This window comes from Mesocricetus auratus, unplaced genomic scaffold (genome assembly GCF_017639785.1).
Source record: "Mesocricetus auratus isolate SY011 unplaced genomic scaffold, BCM_Maur_2.0 Super-Scaffold_100006, whole genome shotgun sequence".
Taxonomy (NCBI): Eukaryota; Metazoa; Chordata; class Mammalia; order Rodentia; family Cricetidae; genus Mesocricetus; species Mesocricetus auratus.
In genome coordinates, this window is record NW_024429190.1 from 56017409 (window position 1) to 56031814 (window position 14406).

Below are 14406 nucleotides of genomic sequence, written 5' to 3' on the forward strand. Positions count from 1 at the left end.
TGGTGATCCCATTCTTCACAAATATTTGATGAAGATGGGACCAGAAGAATGACAAGTACATTAATATCTTTTAAAATTTAAATTTATTATAAAAAATTTCAAAATAATAAAAGTACCACACATCCAAATTAATCAGGTGCAAATCTATACAACTGAATGCCGTTAGAATAGGCATTTGCAACAGAAGCTGTGGGTTCTCACATCAAATATTAAGTCAGTATAAAACATTTTTTTATTTCAAGGATATTTTAGGCACTCATCCACCATGAAAAGCAAAATATCCACAATAAAATTAAAGCTAGAAAACAATTAGCGCTATATGATTTTTCATAACTCATGTTTATTACCTACATTCAGTCCTTCCTTACCCTGTTGTATTTAGCTTCCTTCTTCTCTTTTCTTAATATTCTACTCTACCCAATTGAGCATTTGTTTATACATATACATGAAGTCTTGGCTATGAGCCAGAACATGCACTATTTTTATTTCTGAGATTGTTTAAACTTGCTTAATATATTTTAAGTTTGAAAAAAACCCTCTTTTTTATTTAGAGTCGAATAGTATTCTATTTTCTGTATGTGCCAAACTTTTGTTATACATTCATTTGTTGGTAGATAATCAAGCTGAACAAATTCTTTATCACAGTGAATAATAGTACATATGAGGATACCAATATTTATATAGTTTGATATGGAATTCTCTGGATATATGCCTAAGAGTGAAATAGCTGGATCATAGGGTAGTTATATTTTGAATTTCTTGAGAAATCTTGAAACTAATTTCCTCTGGCTGTATTAATTTACACCCCACACCAACAATCAACAAGGGTTCTTTCCCCCCGACATCTCCTCAAACATTTATTGTAAAGCTTCTTGCTGATTGCCATTCTTATTAGGATAAGGTGGTATCTCAAAGTAGTTTTAATTTGCATTTCCCTGGTGGCTATGGAAACTGAACACCTTTAAAAATAGTTATTGACCTTTTGCATTTCTTTCCTTTATTCATTTATTTTCTTTTTTTCAAACTGTTCAGTTGACTTGCACATTTGTTAATTCACAGTTTTCTTTCCTTGGTATTTAATTTCTGCAATTATTTGTAATGCCTACATATTAACCCGTTGGTTGAAATATAGCTGGCAGAGATTTTTCTCCCATTCTTTGGACTGTATGTTAATTTTTTATTGTTTTCCATGCTGTATGGTAACTTGTTTCCTAGTAGTCTCATCTATTGAGGTTAGTTCCTGTGCTGTTGGTATTCTATCTAAAAAGTTCTTGTTATCCCAGTTTCTTGAAGTGCATTCCTGTGTTTGCTTCTGAAAGTTTCAGTATTTTAGGTCTCAAATTAAGGTCTTTGATCCATTTTGAATTGATTTTTGTACATGGAAAAAGATATAAATCTAATTTTATTCTTCTGTAGGGAGAAGTCCAGTTGGCAAGCACCATTTGTTGAATACGCTATCTTTTCTCCAAAATATGTTTTGGTCTCCTTTGTCAAAAATTAAATGAGCATAGTTTTGATGTTATATTGCTGGTCTTTCTCTTTTCTATTACATTGGTCTCCCAGTCTATTTTTATACCAGCATCAGGTTGTCTTTATCAGTACTTCTCTTAGAATAATTTGAGATAAGAGATTGTAAAACTTCTAGCGATGTTCTTACTCCTTAGGATTTCTTGTGCTATTTGTAGTCTTCTGGGATTCCATATAAACTCTTGTCTTATTTTTTTCTAAACCTGTGAAAGATGAGATTATGGTAGGTATTGCATTAATTCCATATACTAATTTTGTTAATATAGACAGTTTCATAATACTGATTCTGCTTATCTAGGGACTGAATATTTTCCCATTTTCTTGTATCTTCTGTGACTTCCTTTTCCAACATGTTTTATTATTTCTTGCTCTAAAGTTTTATGTTGAATTCGTAGGCAAAGTCGAGGTCCTCAGCCTGGTAACACTTGCATTTTTTCCGTCAGTGCTTTGTCACAGGGAGTGTTGACACTATTGTATGGTGAGGATTGTGTGGGCTGATTAACAAATGCACTCTTTATAGAGTGGTGAAAAAGTATAGAGCAATGAAAATGACAAAATTACTTATTACTCCATAAAGAAAGAAATGAGCATGGAAGTAACAGATGGATGTTGCTGACTATTTGTTTATGTTAAAGATGTATTGCATTTGTTTCATTATGTAAAAACGTGTTGCTGTTTTGCTTTACTTTTGGGCAGGGAGAGTAAGTAGGAGGAGGAATTCAGGCTGGGGGAAGAAAGAAAAGAGATGGGACACCAGGAAGATGCCAGGGGCCATCTAGACACAGGGGAAGCAAGAAAGTAGTAGATATAGAATGAAAGGTAAAAAGCTCTGAGACAAAACACAGATTAATAGAAACAGGCTAAATTAAGTTCAAAGAGCTAGTGGGACAAGTCTAAGTTAGAAGTGAGCATTCATAATTATTGATAAGTCTGTGTTTTTATTGGGAAGTTGGTTATCAACCTAGGGAAAATTCCAATCACAGATGAACTACTGCTTTATGGTGATAGGATTCTGTGGGGAAGGGGGTCTTTAATTGGAAGGACACCTAATTTGGGTAGAGTTAGCACTGTAAATACAATTTCCTGGTATGTAATTTGTACAATGAGGGCAGTCCACATCGGTCAGTGTATGGTCCTGGGAAACTACATGAGCCACTCTGCATGTAATTTCATTTCATTTAAGCCCCACTTTGCAAATAGGGTCAGCTCTGTGGTATGGCCAGTGGCTTATTTTATTTGATAAGATAATTTCTGCAGTATGGGCAGAACTACTGTTTTTCTGTTTGGTTGATTCTTTCTGGACCAGGTTAGCATTAGGGACCTTTCTATACTTAAATCATGGGTTTCCCTCCATATACACTTTGATTTTCAAAATGTTCATATAATGCCGAGTCCATGATGAACTAGATATAGAAATTCTCTGTAATTTTACTCACGGATTTTTTTGTTTTGCTATTTATTAGAGCCTAGATATGTCCATGGGTACAGTCCACAACAGGTCCATCCAACTGATCTAGTGACACATTGGTGCATGACCCTTGCTGGGGAGACTTGAAAAAAAGACTGTTTACTTTAGAAAGGACACTTATGATTTACCAAAGAAATAATTTGTCCAGGTAGAAACACAGTTCTCACCTCAATGAGAATAAGAGACACTTTATTCTGTTTTTAGACTAGTGGTTACTATCTTCCAATGTGATAATGGTTTTATAAAAGTTTTATAGAATAAAAGAAGATCATAAGTGAAGGCAGTTTAAAATAGCTATATGCTAATATTAAATAGGTAAAATGCAACAGAGTGGGAAAACTTGTTACAAACCTTTAGGTTGGTAGAAGCTATTGGTCTGTTAGCATATTCCAAAATGATTTACCTAATAGTACAAGTGTAGATGTTAGGTTAAGCACAGTGGCAACCAACAGTGGCCAATGAACGGTGATTTAAGGGATAAATAACTCAAAATGATTAGGCTCAGCAATTGCAACATTGCAAACTCTTCAGAATCACAAAAGTCAATCCAATCGGCTTTCTAGAATTGTTAACACAGGTGAGGCTTTGTTCTGGCGTTATCCACTCACAGATTAGACCCAAATTCAACTTGGTGATCCAAAGAGTTCATTAAGTTTGCTAATACAGAAATATGGGTGAGGAGTTGATTACAAAAGAGTGTAGGTGACCTCAAAACAGCTATATCACAGGAGAGTTTCACTCATCCATAGGCGAGAGCCTTGCGGAAGTTGAATTTTAGAATCCCTCTTTCAGTTAATCCTATAGCTTCTCAAGTTACTTGTAGCTGGAGTAGGCACAGGAGGAAGTGAAGCCCTGATCATCAGCTGAGAGTCCTGTGACACTCTTTCCTTCCTACCTTGGAGTATTAACAGTACCATTACCACCTCATTGCCTTCACTTCACTATGGATGGAAAACTCTGTGAAATATCACAACTCCGGGTCTATAACAGCTAATGGTCACATCAGGTCTAGAGGAAATCTATGTTTTTGTATTCAGCACCAATATCCCCAGCTTTTTATTAAGCATAGTTTGTTGTGGTTTTCTGTCTTCTTGAACTATATCAGTTCACATTTTTATCCAGCACCCAGTGCAGTTTACTCGGGCAGACGTACATTGTATTTTCATCTCTAGTTTAGGTAAAAAGGATGCAGGCTCCTCTATGAGCAATCTTCTGAGGGAGCACTCCTCTGATCCCCTTAATATGTGTAGACAAATTCAGCAGTGGACACAACGGCTTAATTCAGGTAAATTTTGTGCCAGAGAGAGGTTTCTATTTTTATACCAGTGAACACCATTTTCAGATAGATAGCATGATCAGTGTTTCTCACCCACTCTATGAAACATAAGAAAATACCATCTTTGAATATTTTGCTAAGTAATCTCTGAAGTTGACGTTCTATTGTATAAGAAATGTAGTAAGGGCTATATGGTATAGTTCTCATAAATGTCTGCTTTATTTTTATAAGTTACATAATCACACCCAAATAAAACAGCTAAATAAAAGAACAATATAAATGTGAGATTCAGAACTTCAATAACTTAACAAAATTTATACAGCTGATGAATAGTAAGCATTTCAAACCTTTATCAAAAGACTGCAAAGTCTATTGAAAATTTTCAACCTAATACATTGAAGATATTTTAATATTTATTTTTAAATTGCTGCTATGTTGTTCTATTTGTATTCTATTGATACACTTTCACTTGATGATGTATTTAAACCTCACATTCGACCTTACATTGTCTATTTACCAGAAAATTTTCACAATAATCTTTTTTCTAGAGGAGGTAGCCTAGTACATCAATCAGCACAATAGAGAAGGAGCCACCATTAAAACAAACAAGTCTACACAATACTATCATGCTCAACACCTTGTAGCTGACAAAAATTAGCTACTCATGTTACTAGAAGGCTAGGCTTGGCCACCAGCCATTTCCATTAGTGCAAGATGCTTCCTCTCAGTGATAAATTGGCTCTAGCAGCATTGACTATGCTCAGGCAGGAGACCAGTCACCCCCTTTATCACACCAAGAGCAAGAGCAAAGTTAGTGCCAAAAGAGAACAAGAGGGTGTACAGCTTGGTTCATTGTACTCTGCCTGTGGACCAGTTGCGCCATCATAAATACACTCTTGACAGTGCTCCCCAAGGCTTTCATGACAGAGACAATGGGTACATTTTCAGCACAATTGCTTAGTGCATTCCAATATTGTTCTGGATGTTGTAACAAAAAAAATAAGTAATTAGTAGCTTTTTTGCACTAAGTGGTTTAGCTACAATTTGGCCAACATATTTAGAATTTATTTCAATGGTATTAAGGCATTCCCTTGGTAAAAAATACTGTAGAACTGAGCATGTTTACCAGTAGATTGGGTGAGTGAATTCATGCTTTCTTTTTAAGTGTGATTATTTCCTAACCAACATGTAGATGGTTGATTTTAAGATACCTAAATATTAGATGCTTTTGCTATGATAGATGGAGGCTAAATGTGTGAAACCAGTAAATGAACTTCTCCTTAAAAATCTAAAAATAGATTTTACAATCTCAGAATTGTATATGTATGCTTTTAAATTCTATTCATGTGTGTAAGCAAAGACACCTTTATTTCACATAGAAAATCTTTTACCTATTCCATGTAAGTCTGATATTTTATAAGTAAGGTAATACAGGATACTATACTACATACTACAAAGTACATGGACATACATGAGTAACAATGACATGTTTATTATTCATTTAATGTACAAAATGAAGTTTTCATAGTTTTTTATGTCAGGTGTGGAAAATATTGCTTTTGTAATTATTTGGGTACTTTGTCTAGTAAGGAGATATAACTTATGTCATTTTACAGCTAGAAAATTCATACCTAATTACAATTTTCTAACAGTTTGTTTCACTCAGGAAAGTTTTATTGTTTGCTTCTACTATGAGAAATTGTTTGGAAAGTCTTAGTAGAGCACATATGCAAAGAAACCTGCATAAATTTCTAGACTATGGCATTCATGCTTCTGTAAGCTATGGTTGAGATCTATGCACGGATATGCTTAATAAAGCAATGCAAATTTTTACAAATAACAGCTAAACTACAATCAATTAATAAAGATGTTGCAGATGGTCTATTTTTTCTTTTTTCAATTTAGATTAGAAGCAATCTTATTTTACATATCAATCCCAGTTCCCTCTTCCTCCCATCCTCCCATGCTCCCCTTGGGACCCTGTCCCATCCCCTTTCTGCCCAAGGAGGGTGAGGTTCTTCATGGGGGATCATCAAAGTCTGTCACATCATTTGGGGCAGGGCCTAGGCCCTCCCCCATGTGTCAAAGCTAAGAAAGTATCCCTCTGTGTGGAATGGGCTCCCAAAGTCCATTCATACACTTGGAATAAATACTGATCTACTACCATAGTCCCCATAGACAGTCCAAGCCTCCTAACTGACACCCACATTCAGGGTGTCTGGTTCGATCCTATGCTGGTTTCCCAGTTGTCAGTCTGGGGACAATGAGTTCCCCCTTGATTAGGTCAGCTGTTTCTATGGGTTTCCTCGATCTGGTCTAGCCCCTTGGCTTATCACTCCTCCCTTTCTGCAACTAGATTCCAGGAGTTTGGCTCAGTGCTTACCTGTGGGTGGCTGCTTCTTTTTTCTTCAGCTACTGGAGGATGAAGGCTCTAGGATGGCAAATAAGGTAGTGATCAATCTCATTACAGAGGAAAGGCAAGTAAGGTAGTCTATTCACTATTGTTTAGATTCTTAGTTGTTGTCATTATTGTGGATCTCTCTACATTTCCCTAGTGACAGATTTCTCTTTAAACCTACCATGGCTCTTTCCATTAAGGTATCTCTTTTCTTGCTCTCCTCTATTCTTCCCTGACTAAATCTTCCTGTTCCCTCATGTCCTCCTGAGAAAGGGAAAGGGACAAGATTTCCTGAGCAACTTGGGAGTACAGGGGAAGGGGAGAGGGACTTAGGAGAAAGAGAAGGGCAGATGCTCTATTTTTGTTTAGAAAAAAAGATGGTAACTATCAGCCAAATATATTGTAATTCAAATAGGAGCATTAAAATATTATTAATTTTTGATGCATTGCCAAGAAATATTAAGCTTTCTTTCTTGCCCAATATGAATGTAGTATACTTAATTTTCATCTTAAAAATAATAATATTAGAGTTCACTGTGGTGATGACATAGGGTTGAATGTGCTTGGAAGGCTAAGACAGAATGACAGGTTGAGCTCAGGTGTCTGAAGACCACCTGGGCAATATATGAATACTGTTTCAAAATAAACTATTTGGGACTCTTAGAGAACTTTTGAACATAAGCTCAAAAAATGAATTCATGGGCCAAACAGGCATGCTACCTGGGGGAAGTCACTGGGTCGAGTTGTAAGAGGGAATAGTGAAGTCAAGAGATACATAACAGGAAAACAACTATCTCTTCTGCAGGTATTCAAACTTAAAAAACCCTGTTCACTTAGGGAAATGCTATTATGGGATATTTATACAAGAGGCAGGGTTTCATACTACAGAAGTTCAGTGACTAGCTGCTGTGGATGAGGCTTTGCATGTTCAGAGAGTCATCTGGTTTTCCTTTCACTAACTATTGAATACCCTCTGTGAATAAGACTTCAGGTCAGGCAAAGGGAATTAATTCGGCTTTATTAAAGGTGGTTGCTCTTTTGAAGGAAGCTTTATCTTTCAACTCAGATGTTGTACAATTAATTTTACTGATAATTTCTTTTGGTGAATGTGCTTGTGTGACATGTACCTAACCCCATTTATACTATATGCATATATGCAAATAGACATCACATATATATGCATACACACACATGCATACATACATACATACATAGTTGTGTGGGGACAGGTATGTGTGACAAAGCATGTACACATGTGTGGGTAATGTCAAGTGTCTTCCTCAGTCATTCTTCACCACTGTTTTCTATAACTGTGTCGCTTGCTGGGTCTGGAGCTTGACATTTTGGCAAGATTGCCTGGCCATCAAGACCTATGACCTACCTGTCTCTGCCCATCTCCAAAGCCGAGATTTTACACTACTGCCATTGTGGTCAGCTTTTATGTGGGTGCTCAGGATGCAAACTACAATTGTCATGCTTGTGTAAGCAGGCACTTTATCAACAAAGTAATCTTCCCCAAACCCACATTTTGATAATTCGGGAAATAAATTTTTAAAAATGTATGCCCTTATTTATGTTTCAAGGATTTTAAAACTACACAGCCTAGTAATTTTTATCTACTTAAAGGACCCAAATGTTTATATGTCAAATTTATAAAGCATAATGGCTATGTCTAGAAATTTAGGTTGACAGAGTTTTTTCACAAAGTAAAGTAAGAGAAAATGAATACATGTAGCTCTTCCTTGGTATATGTGAAGGTTTGTGTCTTAGTAAGGACTCTCCATTCTAACTGAACTAAGGGGATACCTAGACACACACATACACACATATGTATGTGCATACACATAGGTTTGTATCAGAATTTAACAAATGAGTTTTAAAATAGTATAAAAGGCCAAATCACAACTGAGATTCTGAGAACCTGGTATTTGGTCCTTGAAGTGAGTTGCCTCATGATCCCGAGTAGTCCCAGAATAGGTGTTTGTCACTTGGGAATGAAGAATGATTGTTTCTCAGTCCCCAAGGCACAAAGAGCCCAGGAGGTACTTAGAAAGATGCTGGTTCCCATTACACGATGAAAGCTTGGAAACACAAGTCTCACTGTCAGTGAAAGTATCATCAGCTATGAAGAAATCAACTCCATGGGCAGAGGGGAGATCAAATGAGCAAAAGGAGAGAGGACAGACTTCTAAATATTTGTCCTTTTACACACAAGTAATTGTAGCCTTCACTTCTCATCAAGGAAACTTCTGTTTGCAACAGGTGAAGACAATTACAGAAAAACACAACCAACCAATAGAAAAGCAGAACTGTGGAGTGCAGTTCCAACCGACACTCCCACAGAACAACGTGGGCACCTGAAGCTCAGGCAGCACAGCAGAAAGGGGTCAGAGAGATTTTAAGAGCCAGAAAATGTGTGAATTTGCTGTGAGACTGTGTCTTCTAGGAAGCCGTGCCCGTAACGTCTCAGCAACATGACTGCTGCCTAAACATGAGCTGCATAAGGATGACAGTAGCTAATGTGGATAGGGAAGTACATGTGGCATCAACCCTACATAAAGAATTACAGCCAGCTAAGAGATGAAATATCCATTCCTATCTGGGCAGAAATTACATCCCACAATTGGAGTGAGTCTTGTCATATACATCAGGACAATTCTTCAATTGAGTCAGGTGATTCTTCAGGTGGTTCTCATTTTTGGCAAGATGACATTAAATGCAAGCATAATTGGTTGGTTCCTGAACCTCCAGTGTTCCCAATCCATTTGTGTGCTCTCTAGGCCTGCTCATAACCCGTTTATAGCCTCTCATAAACTTTATGTCATTTCAACATCCATTACAATGTTCAATAGAATATGAGTATCTGTACTTTATTGTACATAGAGTAAGGAAAAGTATCTGTTAACTGAAGGCAAAATTTTGATCTGTGATTGGGTGAATCTATAGATGTGGAACCCACTGATGTTGAAGCTGACCACATTCTTTACTCAAAATGTGCACTCATCTTAGCTGGGCAGGGGTGGCATATGCCTTTAATCTCAGCACTTGGGAGGCAGAAGCAGACAGATCTCATAAGTTTCAGGCCAACCCCATCTACAAAGCAATTTCCAGGACAGCCATGTCTGTTACACAGAGAAACCCTATTTCAAACCCCCTCACAAATGTGCACTCATCTCTCAAGTACACACCATGCGTTTTCTAAAATTCAGAAGAAATGTAATTAAAAATGTGTGCATAAGTGTATGTATGTACATGTGCATGTGGGTGTGTAGGGATATGTTGTATGTGTGTGTGCATGGGTATTTGTACATATGGAGGTCAAAGGCTGACACTGGTTGATCTTTCTCAATCTCTCTATTATTTGAGACAGGGTCTGTTGCTGAATTTGGAGCCCACAGATTTGGTGTGGTTGGGTAGCGAAATTGCTCCAAAAAAACCCCCATAAAACCACATTGTCCTCTTAATTTCCCCAGTTCTGGGAATGCAGGAATACTCTGCCTGCCTCTTTACCTAAGTGTTGAGGACTGGACTTGATCCTTGTGCTTGGGGAGTAAGCACTTTATTAATAAAATCATCCCCTGTGTCTGAAAGAACAATCTTTTACATAGTACTTCTCTTTTGAGCATCCAGACCATCACACTTCAGAGGTAGAGTTTGAGAGCATATGATGTGGATTAAATTCCTTCAGAAGCAGAAAGCCAAAATGCTTTTAACCAGAGGCACAGAATAAAAATTCAAATGGAAAGAAATGAGTAGGTACAATGCAACTAGAAGTATTCATATTTGGGTGCTTATGAATTCTGGGGTGTAAAAATTGGTTAAAGGAGTAAATACTCTGTTTTCATTTTTTCTTTCTGTCTAAAACTAAGCAGAAATGCTGACTTTTTTCCTGGAAGCAGGAGTGTGAAATGAAGTACCAATATCTTCCAGCTTTGAGAAAGAAACCATTAATTAGAGGAGCAGTTTCACTCCAGAACAGCAGCATAGGACCAGGTGAAGGTTTTGTGCCCATTAGGAGTTGCTTGATTCAATTAAAATTCATCTCATATTTTTCCTTTGGGACAATAGAAAAGAGAAGATCATTTGTCATATATGAAAAATTAAATTTGATACAAAATGATCACATAGTCATATAAAAGATTGTCTTTTGCATTCATGAGGAAGAAATATTTTCTTACTGTGATGGGAACAGTAATTCCATGCACCTTACTGCAGGTGCCCACAGCTTTTCAACAACAGAAAACCATGCCTTCATAGCGTGGTGGTAAGATTGTATCCTATTTTCAGATGTGCTATTTGAAGTCTTTTTGTTGAGGGGAACAGAAAGTAAGTACAGAAGAACCCCTTATGCTAGCAACTTTTGGAAAAATAAAATCTCTTGAATAATTATGTTAAAATGAATCCATTTATACTAAAAGATGGGAAATCAGGTAATGGTCTATTTGTAATATGTTTTCATTTGCTTAGGGAATATGAAGATGGAAGCATCTCCCTTCTCAAAACAGACACTAATAATCACTATGGTTATTAAAAAAGGTTTCAAGGCTGCTGTGTCCTTGCCCTTGACAACTTACAAAGGAACACTTTTTATGATGCAATTCTCCTAGGAATCTGGGATACAATCAGTAATTGATTTTGTCGAGAGATTTAATTGTTTGATAAAAGCATTATTTCATCCTTTAGAATAGTAACCTTGGAGGAAGAGGTCCTGACCTGTCTCTTTTTAATAGTCCTGAAAAGATATGTAGCTAGATTGAATAGCACTGGTAAGTTGACTTTTGAATTAATTGATTGGTCAATTCAGCCAAACAGTCAATTTATCTTTTTATCTCTTTTCCCATTTTTTTGAATTTCCCCCCGTTTATTTCTTTTGGTTTTTCCATGTTTCAGAAGGTAGAACCAGACCTCTAGGAGTCCAGAACCAGAGTTCATATTCCTCTAGGTAGAAGAAGCAAATTGCTGAAAGTCATACAAATTCATGACCAAAGCTTTTCCAACAAAAGGTATAATTCTAAAAATATAAAAACTTTGGTTTCATATATTTGTCTTAGTTTTTCTTATAATATATGACTCCCAAAACTTCCCCATTTCTCTACCACCCAGTTTTCTTTCACTCTCACCCCTCTCTCTCTGTGTCTGTCTCTGTCTCTGTCTCTCTCAACACCCAGACAAAAATGAAAATCAAAACAAATAAGCAGAGATCAATAAGACAAAATATGCCAAAACAAAACAAAAAGTTCACAGAAAACCATGGAGTTTGCTGTGTGTTGGCTAAGCACTGGGCATGGAGTTTGCTCTGTGTTGGCTAAGCACTGGGCATGGAGTCTGCCCTGAAGTGCGATTGATAGACATAGTGACAGTACCCTGGAGAAAAATGATTTTACCTGTTCTAGTGGGTGTCAAAGTTCCATTTTGTATGTGTATATATTTTATCTAGCTTATGCAGTAGTAGTTTTACACTTTTGAAGGCCTTTAATGTTTGTTAACCCTCCATATCTTTTTTCCTTTACTCCTTTCTTCCATTTTATATCTATATAATATTCCTATTCTGGTTTCCCCTTTATCTCTCCATAACAAGATATTATATTTTCATTTCCCTGGGAGATCCCCTCCTCCCTACCTGGTTTCTTACTAGATGTCCAATTCTATGGTTATTTGGATTATAGCACACATATTGAAAGCTTAAAAGCTAACATCTATATATAAGAGAGAACATATACTATTTGTGTTTTGGGGTCTGGTTCATCTTATTTGGGAATTTTTTTCCTAGCTCCATCTATTCACCTTCAAATACCATAATTTCATTTTTTCTCAACAGCTGAGTAACATTCCATTGCAGATATGTATCACATTGTCATTGCTCATTCATCGGCTGATGGAGAATTAGGCTATTTAAAAATATCTTTAAGTTAGCATAACCCCAGGTGAACTTTTTTTAACCCTTGAGTGTCCTAATCTATGCTGCCTGAAATCTTCTGCCATCCACAGTTCCCTTAGTGTACCTGACTTCCAATCACTTTGTTCCTCTGTTCACCTGTTCAGAAGCACTTGATTCCTCACTGTTGCTTCGTCCAAGAGATTCTAAGACCTTTGAAGTCTGGTGGGGATGCATTTATTTTACACTAAGAATGTAATCCATAACTTTTCATAGCAAAATTTTAGAGAATTGTTTCTCTGAAATTGTCCTATTTAGGCCTTTGCTGACCTGGTTCAGTGGGCTTAAGGAGCAGTCTTCGGTATGGATGTTGGTCATTAACCCAGTCTGCACTCCTACTTTATGTTTTTGTGGAATTTGGTAGATTTTGAGTTGTGGCCACATTTGAGACTGTGAAACTGAGCGTGTCAGTCATGCAAAATTTGGTGACAATACAAGGTTTCTGAATGTACAACAACCAAAATCAATTCAAAATGAAGTGTGTACTAAATGTAATGTGCCTGTCAGTACTCACCTGGGTAGTATTGCGGCAATTGCTACAACCTTGTTCTGAACACACAACAGGAGCACTTGGAACTGAGCATGCTGCCAAGCCATGCTACCCCAATGAAAGCTCAGATTTGAGGCTATAATGTGTTCTGAATTGCAGTGATATATTTTCATATATATGTATCATAAAGTTGTTTTCTATGAGTATGAAAACACAATGGTTTAATGATGGCAAACAAAGACAGTATTTTTTTAAACCATCATTTCTCAGGATGTTTGAATTAAAAAAGTCCTTAACATATTATGTAGGGTAACTTGGTACCCCATAAGGGTTAAGTATGGTGGAAATGACATTTCAGGAACAAATTCTCTGGCTATGGATGCCATCACCTTCGTGCAGTAGAAAATTGAGCCTCTGGGCATTTGCTCATTTGGCTTGTGTGAAAAGGCTAACTGAATTATGCTGGCTTGATCGAATTTTTGTGTGACTTTTGAGGAAGATATTTTCCAATTATTTGTAACTTCTATTCTGCCAGTCACAGAAAATTTCAGGCTTGCATTAAGAGATTTGTGTATCTGAGTTTGGGTAAACTGGACTTTGCATGCTTCACTAGAGAATACTTTAATTTTTTTTTCATTTGGTGTCTACTTTTTTCATTCATATATCATGGAAGCCAAAATCTTAGAAGAAATCCAATACCATGGTGAGGAGGCACTAAAAGAGCTACCACACGACTGATTCTGTTTGTCCTTAGGGTGGTTGTGATGGTGCTAATTGTCAGCTTGACAGAATGGAGAAGCAGCTGGGACAAGCGTCTCTGGACAAGCTTGTGAAGGATTTCCTTGATCGCACTAACTGATGAAAGAGGACCTGCCTACAATGCGCCTACTGTTCCCAGACTAGGATCCTGGACAGTGTAGAGTGAGCCAAGGCCGCCGAGCTGCAATCAGCATGCAGGCACTCTCTGACCATGGGTTCAATGTGACCAAATGCTTAAAGTTCACTTGGCTCCATCCTCTTGCCTCCATGAGGAAACATGTCTTGAGTTGTTAACTAAATAAATTCCTTGTCCCATGAGTTGCTTTTGTTGGGGCATTTTATCACTGAAACTAATAAAGAATTTGTAAAATAGGAGTCATGAGAATTAAAGTTACAAGGTCAGAAACAGTTTTTTTTGAAGGCTGACATTCTGAGTTAATTAGACTCAAAGTTTCATTTTAGACTTTTTGACTTCCTTCACACAAGTGACACTTTGTTGGCTGTGAGAATGTTGGCCTTCTTTTGATAACACTTGACTTTCCTCTCAGTTGTG

At 37.0% G+C, this 14406-nt stretch overlaps 1 long non-coding RNA gene across 1 annotated transcript in view; it reads left to right on the top strand.

The window, feature by feature from the left end:
* LOC110342881 overlaps positions 1–14171 on the top strand; it is a 48934-nt gene extending 34763 nt beyond the window's left edge. The window contains exon 3 of the long non-coding RNA XR_002385056.1: positions 13849–14171. This is a non-coding gene — a long non-coding RNA (uncharacterized LOC110342881). The remainder of the gene's footprint in view (positions 1–13848) is intronic.
* Positions 14172–14406: the final 235 nt, after the last annotated feature.